The sequence below is a fragment of the Pan troglodytes genome, chromosome 13, assembly GCF_028858775.2.
Source record: "Pan troglodytes isolate AG18354 chromosome 13, NHGRI_mPanTro3-v2.0_pri, whole genome shotgun sequence".
NCBI lineage: Eukaryota > Metazoa > Chordata > Mammalia > Primates > Hominidae > Pan > Pan troglodytes.
The window spans coordinates 67,720,925-67,738,740 of record NC_072411.2 but is presented as its reverse complement, the minus strand read 5'-3'; the positions used below and the strand labels follow the sequence as shown (position 1 = coordinate 67,738,740).

The 17,816-nt window shown below is 41.2% G+C and overlaps 1 protein-coding gene across 3 annotated transcripts in view; it reads left to right on the top strand.

Moving 5' to 3' along the window:
• Nucleotides 1–17,816, top strand: part of GALNT3 (polypeptide N-acetylgalactosaminyltransferase 3) — a 210,528-nt gene that overhangs the window by 75,436 nt on the left and 117,276 nt on the right. For all 3 annotated transcript variants that reach the window (XR_008546807.2, XR_008546808.2, XR_008546806.2), the window contains exons 12-14: nucleotides 8,636–8,751; nucleotides 9,379–9,596; nucleotides 10,147–10,263. The gene's annotated coding sequence lies outside the window, so the exon portion shown is untranslated. The remainder of the gene's footprint in view (nucleotides 1–8,635; nucleotides 8,752–9,378; nucleotides 9,597–10,146; nucleotides 10,264–17,816) is intronic.

The window sequence follows — 17,816 nt, the reverse complement described above, 5'->3', positions numbered from 1 at the left end:
CCCATTAAAACCTAATCACCCTTACCCTGCTCAACGCCAATATCCCATCCCACAGCATGCTTTAAAAGGATTAAAGCCTGTTATCACTCACCTGCTACAGCATGGGCTTCTAGAACCTATAAACTCTCCTTACAATTCCCCCATTTTACCTGTCCAAAAACCGGATAAGTCTTACAGACTAGTTCAGGATCTGCGTCTTATCAACCAAATTGTTTTGCCTATCCACCCTGTGGTGCCCAACCTGTACACTCTTTTGTCCTCAATACCTTCCTCCACAACTCACTATTCTGTGCTTGATCTTAAAGATGCTTTTTTCACTATTCCCCTGCACTCCTCGTCCCAGCCTCTCTTTGCTTTCACCTGGACTGACCCTGACACCCATCAGTCCCAGCAGCTTACCTGGGCTGTGCTGCCACAAGGTTTCAGGGACAGCCCTCATTACTTCAGCCAAGCTCTTTCTCATGATCTACTTTCCTTCCACCCCTCCGCTTCTCACCTTATTCAATATATTGATGACCTTCTTCTTTGTAGCCCCTCTTTTGAATCTTCTCAACAAGACACACTTCTGCTCCTTCAGCATTTATTCTCCAAAGGATATTGGGTATCCCCCTCCAAAGCTCAAATTTCTTCTCCATCCATTACCTACCTCAGCATAATTCTTCATAAGAACACACGTGCTCTCCCTGCCGATCGTGTCTGACTAATCTCTCAAACCCCAACCCCTTCTACAAAACAACAACTCCTTTCCTTCCTGGGCATGGTTGGATACTTTCACCTTTGGATACCTGGTTTTGCCATCCTAACAAAACCATTATATAAACTCACAAAAGGAAACCTAGCTGACCCCATAGATCCTAAATCCTGTCCCCACTCCTCTTTCCGTTCCTTGAAGACAGCTTTAGAAACTGCCCCCACTCTAGCTCTCCCTGACTCATCCCAACCTGTTTCATTACACACAGCCGAAGTGCAGGGCTGTGCAGTCGGAATTCTTACACAAGGACCAGGATCGCGTCCTGTAGCCTTTTTGTCCAAACAACGTGATCTTACTGTTTTAGGCTGGCCATCATGTCTCCGTGCAGCCGCTGCTGCTGCCCTAATACTTTTAGAGGCCCTCAAAATCACAAACTATGCTCAACTCACTCTCTACGGCTCTCATAATTTCCAAAATCTATTTTCTTCCTCACACCTGACACATATACTTTCTGCTCCCCGGCTCCTTCAGCTATACTCACTCTTTGTTGAGTCTCCCACAATTACCATTGTTCCTGGCCTGGACTTCAATCCGGCCTCCCACATTATTCCGGATACCACACCTGACCCTCATGACTGCATCTCTCTGATCCACCTGACGTTCACCCCATTTCCCCGCATTTCCTTCTTCCCTGTTTCTCACCCTGATCACACTTGGTTTATTGATGGCAGTTCCACCAGGCCTAATCGCCACTCACCAGCAAAGGCAGGCTATGCTATTGTATCTTCCACATCTATCATTGAGGCTACTGCTCTGCCTCCCTCCACTACCTCTCAGCAAGCCAAACTAGTTGCCTTAACTCAAGCCCTCACTCTTGCAAAAGGACTACACGTCAATATCTATACTGATTCTAAATATGCCTTTCATATTCTGCACCACCATGCAGTCATATGGGCTGAAAGAGGTTTCCTCACTACACAAGGGTCCTCCATCATTAATGCCTCTTTAATAAAAACTCTGCTCAAAGCCGCTTTACTTCCAAAAGAAGCTGGGGTCATTCACCGCAAGGGGCATCAAAAGGCATCAGATCCCATTGCTCTAGGCAATGCTTATGCTGATAAAGTGGCTAGACAAGCAGCTAGCTCTCCAACTTCTGTCCCTCACGGCCAGTTTTTCTCCTTCACTTCAGTCACTCCCACCTACTCCCCCACTGAAACTTCCACCTATCAGTCTCTTCCCACACAAGGCAAATGGTTCTTAGACCAAGGAAAATATCTTCTTCCAGCCTCACAGGCCCATTCTATTCTGTCGTCATTTCATAACCTCTTCCATGTAGGTTACAAGCTGCTAGCCCGTCTCTTAGAACCTCTCATTTCCTTTCCATCATGGAAATCTATCCTCAAGGAGATCATTTCTCAGTGTTCCATCTGCTATTCTACTACCCTCAGGGATTGTTCAGGCCTCCTCCCTTCCCTACACATCAAGCTCGGGGATTTGCCCCTACCCAGGACTGGCAAATTGACTTTACTCACATGCCTCGAGTCAGAAAACTAAAATATCTCTTAGTCTGGGTAGACACTTTCACTGGATGGGTAGAGGCCTTCCCCACAGGGTCTGAGAAGTCCACTGCAGTCATTTCTTCCCTTCTGTCAGACATAATTCCTCGGTTTGGCCTTCCCACCTCTATACAGTCTGATAACGGACCAGCCTTTACTAGCCAAATCACCCAAGCAGTTTCTCAGGCTCTTGGTATTCAGTGGAACCTTCATACCCCTTACGGTCCTCAATCTTCAAGAAAGGTGGAACGGACTAATGGTCTTTTAAAGGCACACCTCACCAAGCTCAGCCTCCAACTTAAAAAGGATTGGGCAGTACTTTTACCTCTTGCTCTTCTCAGAATTAGAGCCTGTCCTCGAGATGCTACAGGGTACAGTCCATTTGAACTTTTATATGGACGCACTTTCTTGCTTGGCCTCAACCTCATCCCAGACACCAGCCCTCTAGGCGACTATCTTCCAGTACTCCAGCAGGCTAGACAGGAAATTCACCAGGCTGCTAATCTTCTCTTGCCTACTCCAGATCCCCAGCCATATGAAGACAACCTAGCTGGACGATCAGTTCTTGTTAAGAATCTGACTCCTCAAACTCTACAACCTCGATGGACCGGACCCTACTTAGTCATCTGTAGTACCCCGACTGCTGTCTGCCTGCAGGATCCTCCCCACTGGGTTCACCATTCCAGAATAAAGCTGTGTCCATCGGACAGCCAGCCTAATCCCTCCTCTTCCTCCTGGAAGTCACAAGTACTCTCCCCCACTTCCCTTAAACTCACTTGTATTTCTGAAGAACAGTAATAACCCTTATGAGCCTAATACATCCCTTCATTCTATTAGGTCTGTTCATCCTTACCCTACTTTTTGCAACAGGGCTTTACGAAGTCACCCCACCACTTAGGCCGAGCCCCAAAAAACTAGTCATCCCTACTATCTTCTGTCCAGTCATACTCCTATTCTCCATTCTCAACTACTTATAAATGCCCTACTCTTGTTTACACCACCGGTTTACACTGTTTCTTCAAGCCATCACAGCTGATATCTCTTGGTGCTATCCCCAAACTGCCACTCTTAACTCCCTCTTAGAGTGGATAGATGATCTTTGCTGGCAAGGCACCCTCCAATACTTCCACCCTGATGAAGTTCTATTCTTTAATTTTATACTCACTCTTATTCTCATTCCCATTCTTATGTCATCCTCTACCTCTCCCCAGCTATCTCCACCACACTATCAACCTTACCCATTCTCTCCTAGCCGCTTCTAATCCCTCCTTAGCGAACAACTGCTGGCTTTGCATTTCCCTTTCTTCCAGTGCCTACACAGCTGTCCCTGCCTTACAGACAGACCGGGCAACATCTCCCGTCTCCCTACACCTCCAAACTTCCTTTAACAGCCCTCACCTTTACCCTCCTGAAGAACTCATTTACTTTCTAGACAGGTCCATCAAGACTTCCCCAGACATTTCACATCAGCAAGCTGCCGCCCTCCTTCACACTTATTTAAAACACCTTTCTCCTTATATTAACTCTACTCCCCCCATATTTGGACCTCTCACAACACAAACTACTATTCCTGTGGCCGCTCCTTTATGTATCTCTCGGCGAAGACCCACTGGAATTCCCCTGGGTAACCTTTCACCTTCTCGATGTTCCTTTACTCTTCATCTCCGAAGTCCAACTACAAACATCACTGAAACAATTGGAGCCTTCCAGCTCCATATTACAGACAAGCCCTCTATCAATACTGACAAACTTAAAAACATTAGCAGTCATTATTGCTTAGGAAGACACTTGCCCTGTATTTCACTCCATCCTTGGCTACCTTCCCCTTGCTCATCAGACTGTCCTCCCAGGCCCTCTTCTTGTTTACTTATACCCAGCCCCGAAAATAACAGTGAAAGTTTGCTCGTAGATACTCGACGTTTTCTCATACACCATGAAAATCGAACCTCCCCCTCTACGCAGTTACCCCATCAGTCCCCATTACAACCTCTGACAGCTGCTGCCCTAGCTGGATCCCTAGGAGTCTGGATACAAGACACCCCTTTCAGCACTCCTTCTCACCTTTTTACTTTACATCTCCAGTTTTGCCTCGCACAAGGTCTCTTCTTCCTCTGTGGATCCTCTAACTACATGTGTCTACCTGCCAATTGGACAGGCACATGCACACTAGTCTTCCTTACCCCCAAAATTCAATTTGCAAATGGGACCGAAGAGCTCCCTGTTCCCCTCATGACACCGACACGACAAAAAAGAGTTATTCCACTAATTCCCTTGATGTTCGGTTTAGGACTTTCTGCCTCCACTATTGCTCTCAGTACTGGAATAGCAGGCATTTCAACGTCTGTCATGACCTTCCGTAGCCTGTCTAATGACTTCTCTGCTAGCATCACAGACATATCACAAACTTTATCAGTCCTCCAGGCCCAAGTTGACTCTTTAGCTGCAGTTGTCCTCCAAAACCGCTGAGGCCTTGACTTACTCACTGCTGAAAAAGGAGGACTCTGCATATTCTTAAATGAGGAGTGTTGTTTTTACCTAAATCAATCTGGCCTGGTGTATGACAACATTAAAAAACTCAAGGATAGAGCCCAAAAACTTGCCAACCAAGCAAGTAATTACACTGAACCCCCTTGGGCACTTTCTAATTGGATGTCCTGGGTCCTCCCAATTCTTAGTCCTTTAATACCCATTTTTCTCCTTCTTTTATTTGGACCTTTTATCTTCCGTTTAGTTTCTCAATTCATCCAAAACCGTATCCAGGCCATCACCAATCATTCTATACGACAAATGTTTCTTCTAACATCCCCACAATATCACCCCTTACCACAAGACCTCCCTTCAGCTTAATCTCTCCCACTCTAGGTTCCCACGCCGCCCCTAATCCCGCTGAAGCAGCCCTGAGAAACATCGTCCATTCTCTCTCCATACCACCCCCCAAAAATTTTCGCCGCCCCGACACTTCAACACTATTTTGTTTTATTTTTCTTATTAAGAAGGCAGGAATGTCAGGCCTCTGAGCCCAAGCCAAGCCATCGCATCCCCTGTGACCTGCACGTATATGCCCAGATGGCCTGAAGTAACTAAAGAATCACAAAAGAAGTGAATATGCCCTGCCCCACCTTAACTGATGACATTCCACCACAAAAGAAGTGTAAATGGCTGGTCCTTGCCTTAACTGATGACATTACCTTGTGAAAGTCCTTTTCCTGGCTCATCCTGGCTCAAAAAGCACCCCCACTGAGCACCTTGCGACCCCCACTCCTGCCCACTGAGCACCTTGCGACCCCCACTCCTGCCCGCCAGAGAACAAACCCTCTTTGACTGTAATTTTCCTTTACCTTCCCCAAATCCTATAAAATGGCCTCACCCTTATCTCCCTTCGCTGACTCTCTTTTCGGACTCAGCCCGCCTGCACCCAGGTGATTAAAAGCTTTATTGCTCACACAAAGCCTGTTTGGTGGTCTCTTCACATGGACGCTCATGAAACAAACTAAATGAGAATTCTTATTTTATTTTCCCCAATGTTTTTTTCTTTAGATTTTTTTTTTACCTAATTTCTTTCCCTCACACCTACCCATAACAGAGTTGTAGCTGAAACAGAAATTTAAAGAGAGAAAAATCAGCTAGCATTTATTGATCCCTTATTGTGGGCAATGTTTTGTTTATAATCTTCAAACAGCTCTGTAGGCCTGTATTACTGGCTCCATTTTCCCCACTTGGGAAAGCCTCAGTGAGACATGGGAGAGACTCAGATAAGTCAAACATCTTGGCCAAGTTTTTCCTGAAGGTGGGTGGCAGAGCTAGGATTTGAATTTAGATGGGTGTGACTACTCGGTAAGTGCTGCTAAAATGTAGTTTCCTGGGGAGAAATACAGATTCAGACCTTATCTTTTCTATCTGAGGTAGCAATGAGACTACTATGCAGATGATGAGCTTAAAACTATGCAAAAATTTAGCATAAAGTGTTTATTATGTTTCATTTAGGATTGCAGAAAGAATAAAGACATCTAAGGGTTTCTGATTAATCTTGAACTAGTTTAACACATTCATTGAGTTAAATTAGTTTCTGGAATCTGGACTTGCTTCTGATAATTACTATTAAAATGAGTATGCTTGCAGTTTGCCAGATTTTCTTTAAAACATTTTTAAATAGTAAAATAAAGGAGTCTAATACTGGAGGACCTGGTAACTCCTCTAGAAAGTTCTTCCCCATGTCACACATCTTCCCTTGACACATGCTACTTCCTGAGGAGCCAGACCCCTGGGAACTGAACCTCAGCCCCAGTCTACCATGTGACAGGCACTGTGTCAGCATCAGTCACACAATCAGTCATAACAGGCAATGTCTTGGCCTCATGGAATTCACGCTCCCAAAAGGAAGAGATAATCAGCAAACAAACAAATGAGAAATATCAGATGATGAGTATTATGAAAACTATAAAATAAGGTAACAGGCAATGCAATAGAAAGTAACTGAGTGGGCCGGGTGCCATGGCCAACACCTGTAATCCCAGAACTTTGGGAGGCCCAGGCCAGAGGATCTCTTGAGCTCAGGAGCTCAAGACCAGCCTGGGCAACATGGTGAAACTCCATCTCTTCCAAAATACCAAAATTAGCCACGTGTGGTGATGCGCCTGTAGTCCCAGCTATTTGGGAGGCTAAGGTGGGAGGGTCGCTTGAGCCTGGGAGGTCCAAGGTACAGTGAGCCATGTTTGTGCCACTGTACTCCAGCCTGGGTGACAGAATCAGATTCTGTCTCAAAAACAAAGAGAGAGAGAGAGAGAAAGAGAGAGAGAGAAAGAAAGAAAGTAACTGAGTGCAGCAAACTGCACAGCCAGCCAAGGACTCTCAGAGGGCTGAGCAACAAGAAGGAGGCAGTCATTGACCATCCCGGTAAGCATTTTTGGAACTGGGAGAGTGGTCTCTCCACCCATTTCTGGATGAAGTCCTAAGTTTGATTGCTGTGAGGGAGGAGATCTATAGTGGCACTGATAACCTGAGATACACAAATAAATCTATGAAAAGGGGACAAGATACTAGCTAACACCTGGGAAATATAGCCCAACTTCTGGACTCTTATTGTAATTTTAAAGGCTATGTTCTCTACAATTAAAAAAAAAAAACTATTAAAAAATGGGCAAAAGATTTAAATAGCCATTTTTTCCAAAAAAGATATGCACATGGCCAATAAAGATGGTAAGCATCATTATCCATTAGAAAATGAAAAACCACAATGAGATATCTTACTTTATGCCTACAAGCATAACTATAATAAAAATGGAAAATAACAACTGTTGGCAAGGTTGTGGAGAAATTGCAATCCTTATACATTACTTGTGGGAATGTTAAATGATGCAGCCACTGAAAAGGTGGCAAGCAATCTGGCAGTACCTCAAAAAGTTATACATATGATTTATGACCTAACAATTCTACTCCTAGAGGTATATATGCCTTATAGAATTGAAAACATATTTTCACAAATACCAACAAAAAGCAAAAATTGTTGCACAAATAACATTATTCATATTAGCTAAAAGGTGGAAACAACCCAAATGTCTGTCAATGATGAAGGGATTACAAATGTGGTATATCCATTCAATGTAATGTTACTCAGCCGTAAAAAGAAATGAGATTCTGATACATACTACAACATTAATGAACCTTGAAAACATTATGTGAAGTGAAAGAAGCCAGCCATAAAAGACCACTTGATTATTGTATGATTAATTGACATGAAGTGTTCAGAACAGGAAAATCCATAGAGTGAGAAAGTGGCTTAGTAGTTGCCAGTGGCTTAGAGAAAGGAGGGAGAATGGTGAATGTCTACTAATGGTTAACAGGTTTCTTTATGGGGGTAATTAAAATATTTGGAATTAGATAATGGTAATGGTCAGACAACTCTGTGAATATACTAAAAACCACTGAATACCACACTTTAAAACTGTGAATTTTATGTTATGTGAAGTATATGCCAATAAGAAATATGTTTTAAAATGTTGTGTTACCCCAATGAGATGTAAATATTGAGTTGTCATCTATCAGTCAATTAACTGAGAAGATTTTTACTGTTAAACTAGGAAGATATCTATGTATACTAACAGAACATGTAATTGAAATTGTTTGCAGCTGGTGTGGTGGCTTATGGCTATAATCCCAGCACTTTGGGAGGCTGAGGTGGGAGGATTGCAGCCATGAGTTCAAGACCAGCCTGGGCAACAAAGCAAGACACTCATCTCTACAAATTTTTTTAAGTTCATTGGGTATTTATTTTTAAAACTTTGTGGAAATAAGTGAAATATAGTTCAAAAAGAGAGGGAACTTGAAAATCTAGGCACTTGACTTGGATTAAGGTCTTTAGTCATTCATTCTTTCTTCAATATTGCTTTAGGAAGAATCCACAAGCCTCAGAGCCAACCAGATCATCACACTGAGGAAGAAATAGACTAGGGATTCTTCATCATGATCTTTAAAGAGCAACCATGCTGACACCATAAGAGCTCCAAGGTCAGTACTCACCTAATGCTGGATAGCTAAGGAAGAGGCAGGACCCGACCTTTAGTGAAACCTAACATTCGAGAATGGAAGGACTTCAGGAAGAGGGAAGTCTATGTATCAAAGTAGTGAAACAGAAATAATGGGGCTTATTCAGGGGGAAAATATATCCACTATTTTGCTTGCTTATAGAAGTAAGGATATAGAAATAATGGGATAATGTGGGAAAGGTTGGCCTAGACTAGGGGAAGATACCTTGAAAGCCAGGATAAAGAGATAGAGCCAAACTAAGATAATTCCACTTTTGTCCTGGATTTTCCCTAAGTCCCTGAGTGAAGTTGAACAATTTACTTCGCTCCTAGTGCTCCAGGATCCTTTAGAATTATAAGAGATATTGAAGTTGATTTCTATAGAAAGTGTTTTATTTGGGGTAATACTCTTTTCGTGTATAACTATACAAGTTTCCAATTATTACTGTAACAAATTACCACCAACTTAGTGACTTAAAACAACACAAATGTATTATTTTATAGTTCTGGTGGTCAGAAGTCTAAAATCAAGATGTTGCAGAGCAGCATTCTTTTTGAGGGTGTTAGAAACCATCTGAGAATTTGTCTCCTTGCCTTTTCTATCTTCTAGATGTTGCCTGCATCCTTTGACTAATGGCTCTCTCCTCCATCTTCAAAGTGCATCAGTCTTACCTCTGGCTTTATCATCACATCTTTTTCTGATTTTGATCCTCTTGCTTCCCTCTCATAAGGGTCCTTATGATAACATTGTGACCACCTGCATAACCAAAATAACCTTCCTTCTCAAGATCCTTCATCACATCTGCAAAGTCCCTTTTGTCGTTGAAGGTAACATGTTCACAGGTTCTGGGGACAGCAATGAGGACATTTTTGGGGGACCATTATTTAGCCTATCCCAATCACCTATTGATTTCCTGGAACATTTAACATATATATTATGAATGCATCCCATTCTAGACCTCCAGGAATGGAGTCCAGAAAAAGGCATTTTAAATAAGCTCCCCCAAGTTTGAAGTGTCCTGCTGTGAGAAAAGGCAGGTCACTAAAGATCTTTTAGGATAAGTATAGGAATGAAATTAGTAAAACAGTGCTTTAAGATAAGCATTGACACGTTAAAATCATGCAAAAGTTAAGTAATATTAGGAGCTATTGAGTTTTTTTGTTTGCAGTCATTTATTTATTTATTTATTTCGATAAGAGAAGATTCTGCATAGAATTTGGGTCAAAAAAAGAACACCAGAAGGTAGTTGGTTTGGGTGTGAGAGTGTAGGCAAGCCTGCTCTTCTAGTCTAGGAACTATTCTATTTATTCAACTCCTTTGCTCCTTGGGGGAATCACTGCTTCATAAAACCTGTTTTCCTATGACATTGCCTTCCAGCAAGGGACCCTCTCAAACCCTGTTGCAGCCTGTCACATGTACTGTGACAGCATCTATGCACATGGAAAGAGATTCAAAGCAAACTCCTGAATGGCAAGATCTCCCTTCTCCCATCAGGTAAGGATCCTCCTATTTGTACTACTTTCCTTCCAGTTGTGCATGTGGCAAAGGATTCTGATTCCTGAGAGAAATGGAAAATTTCTCTTGCATTATGGTTAGTCTTTAGGAGGAGAGGCTTGCTTGCGGGAGATGGCTTTCTTATTTCAATTTGGCAGTTTCCCCTAACATAAACTCATAAGATAAAATCAACCAAGCTATCAGGGGGCTTCCTCCTGGAGGCAGGGTCCTGAAGTCCTAGCAGGTGGCTCAATGGAAAAGTAGATTTCTACACCTTACATTAGGGAAATGGTTCTCAGCACAACCTGCACTTTGAGATCATATGAGAGACTTAAAAACAAACTATCCTGGCTGGATATGGTGGCTCACATTTGTAATTCCAGGACTTCGGGAGGCCAAGGTGGGAGGATTTCTGGAGGCCAGAAGTTTGAGACCAGCCTTAGCAGCAGAGTGAGAAGCCATCGCTAGCAAATTTTAAAATTATCTGAGCATGGTGGTGCATGCCTGTAGTCCTAGCTACTCGGGAGGCTGACATGGGAGGATTGCTTGAGCCCAGCAGGCCGAGGCTGCAGTGAGCTATGATCATCCACTGCACTCCAACCTGGGTGATGGAGTGAGACCCTGTCTCAAACAAAACAAAACAAAACAAAAAACTCCTCAAAAACAAACAAACCAAAAACAACCAAGAAAAAAACTGTCTCTAGGCCCCATTGTGCAGATTGTGATTTAAGTTATTTGAGAAGAATACCTCGTATCGGTATTTTTTAAAAACTCTCCAAATAATTCTAATGCAAAGCCAGGGGAGAAAGCCACTGATTAGGAAATCCTAAGTGGTTCCAGGTTAGGAAATAACTAGTAGTTACAGTTGTTACCATGTTTTAAAAAATGGAATACAGTTAAGAATCCTATTTTGGGTTGTACGCAAAACTCATTCAATATATTTATTACATGGCACTCACTTAGTGATGATTAAGAGTTAGAAGGGATTTTAGAAACATTCTAATGGGATTTAGTAGAAAGAAATTGGGTTTTGGAGACAGACAGACTTGAGTTTGAATGAATTTTGATTCTTCCAATTATTAGCTGGGAAATCTTAGGCACTTAACTCTGCTAAGCTTCAGTTTCCTCATCTATATACTCTGCATACAAATCCCTAATTTATGGATTTCTTAAAAGGAATAAATGAGACTTACATAAAGCCCCTGTCATATTAATAAGCACACAGAAAATATTATTATGCTCCCTTTTATACAGAGGAGGAATTTAGGCAAAAATAAATAAATAAAGCCACACACACACACACACACACACACACACACACACACACACACACACAAGCCTCCCGCTGAGTGTCCTTCCTAAGTAATACAATTTGCTAGCATAAAATTTGGGACTAGAATTGATGACTTCCAGTTAGAATCCAGTTCTTTTGTAGAATCACTGTAAGGTGGCTGATATATTATTCAGAAATAGTAACACCTTTCCCCTTTCAATCTTGCTTCTAGAGGATTATTGCCTGTAACGGCCCAGATAATCATACCTCCGTTTCCTCCTCTTTAGCTACATAATTAAATTTACAACAGCCAGTTAGGGCAGGCCAAGGCACACCTTATACAGCAATAATAATAATATGCTCTAGAGCAGATAATAAACATGCTACTTTGAATGAGAGAATGCTGCTAACTGTGGCTCCTCCTTGGCCAGCTGTAGCTGGTACCACTCCCTGGATTTGAATACGATTCTAGAACCGTGTTGCTCAATACATTAGTCCTAGCCACGTGTAGCTATTTAAAATTAAAATGAACTCAGATTAAATCAGTTAAATAATTTGGTTACTCAGTTGCACTGGCCACATTTCAAATGCTGAGTTGCCACTTGGTGACCAGTGGCTACTGTATTGAACAGCATATATATGAAACATTTACATCATCACAGAAAATTCTATTGGGCAGTGCTGTGTTAGAGGACTTTGTATCTTTGGATTTTTTTGTTATATCTAAATTTATGAAATGAATTTGCTCTATTAATAGCTGTTAATTATGTAGCTATAAAATGGGGAAAAGTGGAATTTGATATGAAAATAAGCTGAGAGAAAGGGTACAGGAGGAAAGAGGGAATAGAGTTGATTTGCCTGAACTGACATCTGGCAGTTGACAATTCAAGCAAGAATAAACTGTCCCTTAGGTTAGTTGGCAGAAACACCCTGGCTAAAGAGTTCATTATGCTTGTTTCTGAAAGGCTGGGGATGGCACACTGATACAAAGCTCTGGCAGCCAGTTCTCCTACTGGGCTCCCGGTGGGTTCCTGCGGGCAGCTGTCACTATGGCAACGCTCAAGATTGAGGCCAGAGCCCTGAAAACAGCTGTTCTCATGCCATTGCCCCACTCCTGACATCCATCCTGAAAAGCCCTAACCAGGCAAATCGATCAATCCCTGTGGAATCCCCAGAGAGCTCAATTTAAGCACAATTTATTTTAGTAAAAAGTAAGACTTGAAAAGAAGTTCAGACATTAAACCTAACCAGCAAATATAATGTTAGGCCTCTTTCTGTTAAAAAAGAAATCAAAATATAAGTTTCCCTACATCCTGTCACTATTTTGGATTCTCAGCTGTGAAAGCACTGTCCCCTTTCCCGGCATTAAGATAAAGTTCCTCAGTTAGGGTGAATGTGGGAGTTATTGGTGCTGTTCAGCGATGTTTCTGTTCTCCTTCCAAACACATTGTAGGACAGCATGACCCAAATTTCTTTTTTTTTCTCTGAAAGATTAAAGCATCTTTGATGGGATCAATTAAGACAAAAGGAAGTAAAATGCAGTTCTATTTCTGTCCATGTAACTTATTTTGGCCAGTGCAATGTGAGCGGAAGTGACATGTGTTATTTCCAGTTAGAAACCTTTAAGAAGCAGGGCACAAGAAGCTGATTTCCTCCCCCTGCCTGCAATGTTGCAGATGGTGGAGGCTCCATCAGTCTTAGCACCTGAAAAAGGATGATGGCATACCTCACCCACTGAAGACAGACATGGAGTGAAACCATGTTTTAAGCCATTGAGGTTTGGAGGGGTTTTTGTTACTACAGCAACAAATTTAGAATCTTCTAATACTGTGCATATATGAAAAAAAGTACAGAAAGAATTTTTAAAATCTGAAGAAAATTAATTATTTTAATGTAAAGTGCTAATTTCAAGAGTATCCTATCTATTGCAGGATCAGCTTAAATAAAAAATCTGTGTAATGGTGTGACTTTTTTCATGCCAATATTATTTGTTTGTAAACAAGATATGTCAGTCTGGGTTTATATTAAAGCAAAAAATTGGTCTGATACTAGCAATTCAATTGGTCCTCTTAGACCAATTTTTATATACATAAAAATATTTATAACACCTATAAAGAGATATTAACAAACAAAACATCTTTAAAATAAAATATCCCAGTACTTATATTTAAATAAACAGCAACATACATAGCCTGTGGGAACATTATTTGACATTTTTAAGATTATTGTTTGGGAATCCTGGGGAAAAGTTTAGAAGATAGGTGCATCATTTTTATTATTTTGGATACAACATTTTAACTTTTCTAGTTCAACTAGTTCAACATAGTTGATTCTGAATGATCTATGGATATTACAAGATGTTGAATATACTTTTAATGTATATCTATTTGCCACAGTTAAAGCAATATTCCAAACAATGAAACAATGCAAAAAAAATCAAGGTTGCTTTAAACGATGAAAACCTCCTTATTGTAAGCATATAATCTCTCCCCAAAATGCAGCTTGTTTGGATATATCAATCCTGATGTGTGGGTATGTCTCATCCATCACCTCAAATTGCTTTTGAAATTATATGTAATATAAAAGTTTAAAAATTGAAAAATTAAAGCAGTCATTTTTTTATAGTCACAAAACCATACGCAGACTCTAAATACCCACTGAAGATAAATAAATATAAAAAATTTAAAAATAATACTGGTGGATTTTATAAATGTCATGGCTGGGATTTCTATTTTTATTTGATACTCAGAAAATAAAACTTATTTTAATAAAATAAGTTTATAATAAAATTTATTTTAGCAACACACACACACACACACACACATATATATATATATATTTTAATACAGGAAACTTAGAAATTAACCAGGTTGCCTCAGCGTTACCTCCTCCTACTTCTCTTCAGGATCTAGGACGTTCTGCCCGTTGGCCAGTAAGGGGAGCCATCACAAAGTAATTACAGACACATTTACATGACAACCTTTCCTCATAGACTTGAAGTTTGTACGAGTTTTTCTAATACACATCTTGCTTTTCAGTGAATTTTGTAGGTCAGTACTGACGACACATTGTCTGTACACGCCCAGGCTGTCATAGCAGGCCACCAGATAGCAAAAGCTGCAGAAAAGCTCAGATGCTGTGCTGTTTCTTTAGAAGCCTTCTTTTCCCATGTCTCATGCTGTTAGAAAAAGCTTCTATTACCCAAGATCCAGGCCAAAAGGCTCTGATCTGAGCCCCGCTGCTGCTTTAATTGTCTGCCCCTACTCAGCTCTCTTTATTAACCCCTCTCACCCCTCCCAATAGTAAATGTAAATTACATGTTTCTTTCAAGTCTACCTACCCAATTCTTTCAGGAAAAGCCATTTGTTCCCATGCACCTGGAGCTAATTCTCACTTCTTGCATTTTATCCACTGAACCAAGCTCCTGCCCTGCCGCCTTCTCCCAGACTCCCCTAGATGCCACTTTACCTCTTCTGGAGGCCTGAGCTGATGTGTTTAAAGGCTGCCCAAGAATGAAATAATTCAACACTGAGTTTCCGAGGCATGGTATTTCTCTGTATTGTTTCAAATACCTAAAAAGATGAGGGCAAGTGTTTGAGTGTGGCACCTAGCCAACCAGAGTTGTTTCAAGAAAGTCAATAATGTATATTACAAACATGTTTTGGTGACCAAATACAGCCTCCCAGCTATAGGTCTCCCCTAGAAAAGTGAGGCAATTATCTCAATCAGTCAAGTGAAAAGGTCCATTTATGCTTCAATTCTCTGGCTAATTCAGGCAAAAGTAAAATTTTCATCTGAATGATCTCAGTAATTGGCTTGCTGCTTTGCTTTACCAGAGAAAAGCAAAGAAACAGGCTGTTCTATACTGACAGGGTGCTGGTAATCACGGGGAACTTGTGCATAGAAAACATCGATGAGAAAGCACATTAGTAGAGACTTTGTTGAGAAATTTCAACAACAGATAGAGCCTAATCATAGATGATAAATGAGACCTTTAGCAATCTTTTTTTCCTTCCCTTCACCTGCCCACCAACCACTTTTCCTTCAGTATTTCAGGTCCACAGCAGGTATGCCACTAGGAACAAATCAACAAATCTATTATCCTTGACTTCTTCCTCTCCTTTAATTTCCATTCCACCTTCTACAGATCTTTTGAATGTTAACCCCTCTGTATTCCCGTAGCCATTTGCTTAGTTCAGACAACCATTGGTACTTTCCTTGAACATTCATCTATTTGATATTTATTGAGGGTCTTTTATATGAAGGTTCAATGCCAGGTACTGCAAATACAATGAGCAGAAAGACAGACATGAATTCTATTGATCATAGCTACTCTTAATTGGTTTACCTGCTTTCTATCTCATGCCTCTCCCTAATCCATTATCTTCCTTGCTGTCAGATTCACCTTTTGAAGTGCCAAGCCAGGCACTACTTCACTGCATAATAGCCAAAGTCCTAAGCATGAGACACAAGGAACTTGATCTGACATTGACTTCATAGTCATTTTCCCTTCCGGCCACTTTCTATTGGTCTTATATTTGGCCAATCTGAACTTTTCACGGTCGCCTGTGATGGCTGCTTTGATCCAAAATGCCTCTTTTCCCCTTCATCTGGCTAATTTATATCTATGGTACTTTTTCATTTGGTTTTAATTATTAAAATTATCTTCCCTATATTCTGTCTTCCTAGACTTCTAACTTCTGTTTTCCTAGACTTTTGTCTCTTGATTCCACAGGGAATAATTTCAAGCCCCTTTAGCCGTCTAAAGAAAACTTGTATTCTGTGTAAACATTCATTCTTTTAACTAGCCCTTTGTTGTGTTTTTTAGCTCCTTTACTGTTTTGATCATTCTCCTCTGAACACATTTCAGTAAGTGGATATTCCTTTTAAACTGCAGTAGCCATAATTGAACTTGGTATTCCATGTGTGATCTGATTTTCAGGAAGGAAAATTCCTGTCCTGGTAAATACACATGTTCCTTTTTAAAACCCGAGCTCAAGACTTTCCATTTCTCTCTTAACTCCTACTCTGGATTCTCTTGGATACAAAATCATGTTTTTATTTCCTTTTTTTGAATCCCAAATCTGGCTGTGATGGATATGGAGATGCACCACTCAGGTTTCTTTCAGGGCTGACTTGTTACTTCTTTTTCAAAGATGACCTCAGTTGCAGAGTGATGCCTTGTTCAAAAGCCCAACCTTCCTTAGCTATCCACATCCAATGACTGACCATGGAGGACATATAAAGATCTGAAAATTTTGGCTCACTAGGGGACAACTCCAAAGGGTCATATGGCTCTGGAGTTCTCTGAGGGTTGGGCTGAGGCTCTGTCATGCCTGCTTCATAATTCAACTTGTCTCTCTGTTTGATTGCTTCCTCCTCCTGGCTTCCAGAGCTGTTGAAACTTAATAAATATCTTGCAAGTCCAACTCCATTTTAGAGTCTTTAAAAACCCAATCTGACATTTGGTATCAGAATAGTCCAAAAATGAAGTTGATAAGATAAATTTTGAAGCTTTATCATTTGTCACTTGGCTAGTAATGTGGACTCCATCACTGATGGTACTGAGGCACAAATAATCCAATGGAAATGAAAAGACCCTGAAACAACAGAGAACAGGAGATGCCACATAACTGCTGAAAAGCAGGTGGATGCAATTATCATAATGAGCAGCAGAGCCAGAGTGGCAGCCAATGGGGCCTGACCCACAGAGAGTCATGGAGATGGTTAATAGAAACTCATAACCCTAGGGACTAAATAGATGGGCAGCCAACAAGGATACTTTGGTTTATACCATCACGAGAAATTAGGGTAAATAATTAGAAGCCCTAATTATTGAAGGAACTCACTCCAATAAGGCAGTCATGCCAATAAGATGTTGTAGTCTTTTGCCCACTTTCCAGATCTGAGTTAGTTTTCAGACCCAGGACCCACTGACTAAAGAAATGGCCAGGTCCCTAGGAAGAAAGACCCAGCTACACAATGCAAGTATATATGATGAGGATTCCCCCAGTCCGTCTTTAAAAGTACCTACAACTGTTTACTTGGGTGACTTTGTACAAGGGAAAGGGGAACACTCAAAACATTTTAGGACTGTTTGACACTGGGTCTGAGTGGACATTGATACCTGGAGAACTGAAGCCTTACCATGGGGCCCTCCTGTTCTAAAGTGGGAGCGTATAAGAACCAGGTAATAAACAGACTTCTGGCAGAGATCTGGCTTGCAGTAAGTCCACTAGGTCTGAGGACCCACACAGTGGTCATTTTCCCTGGTTCCAAG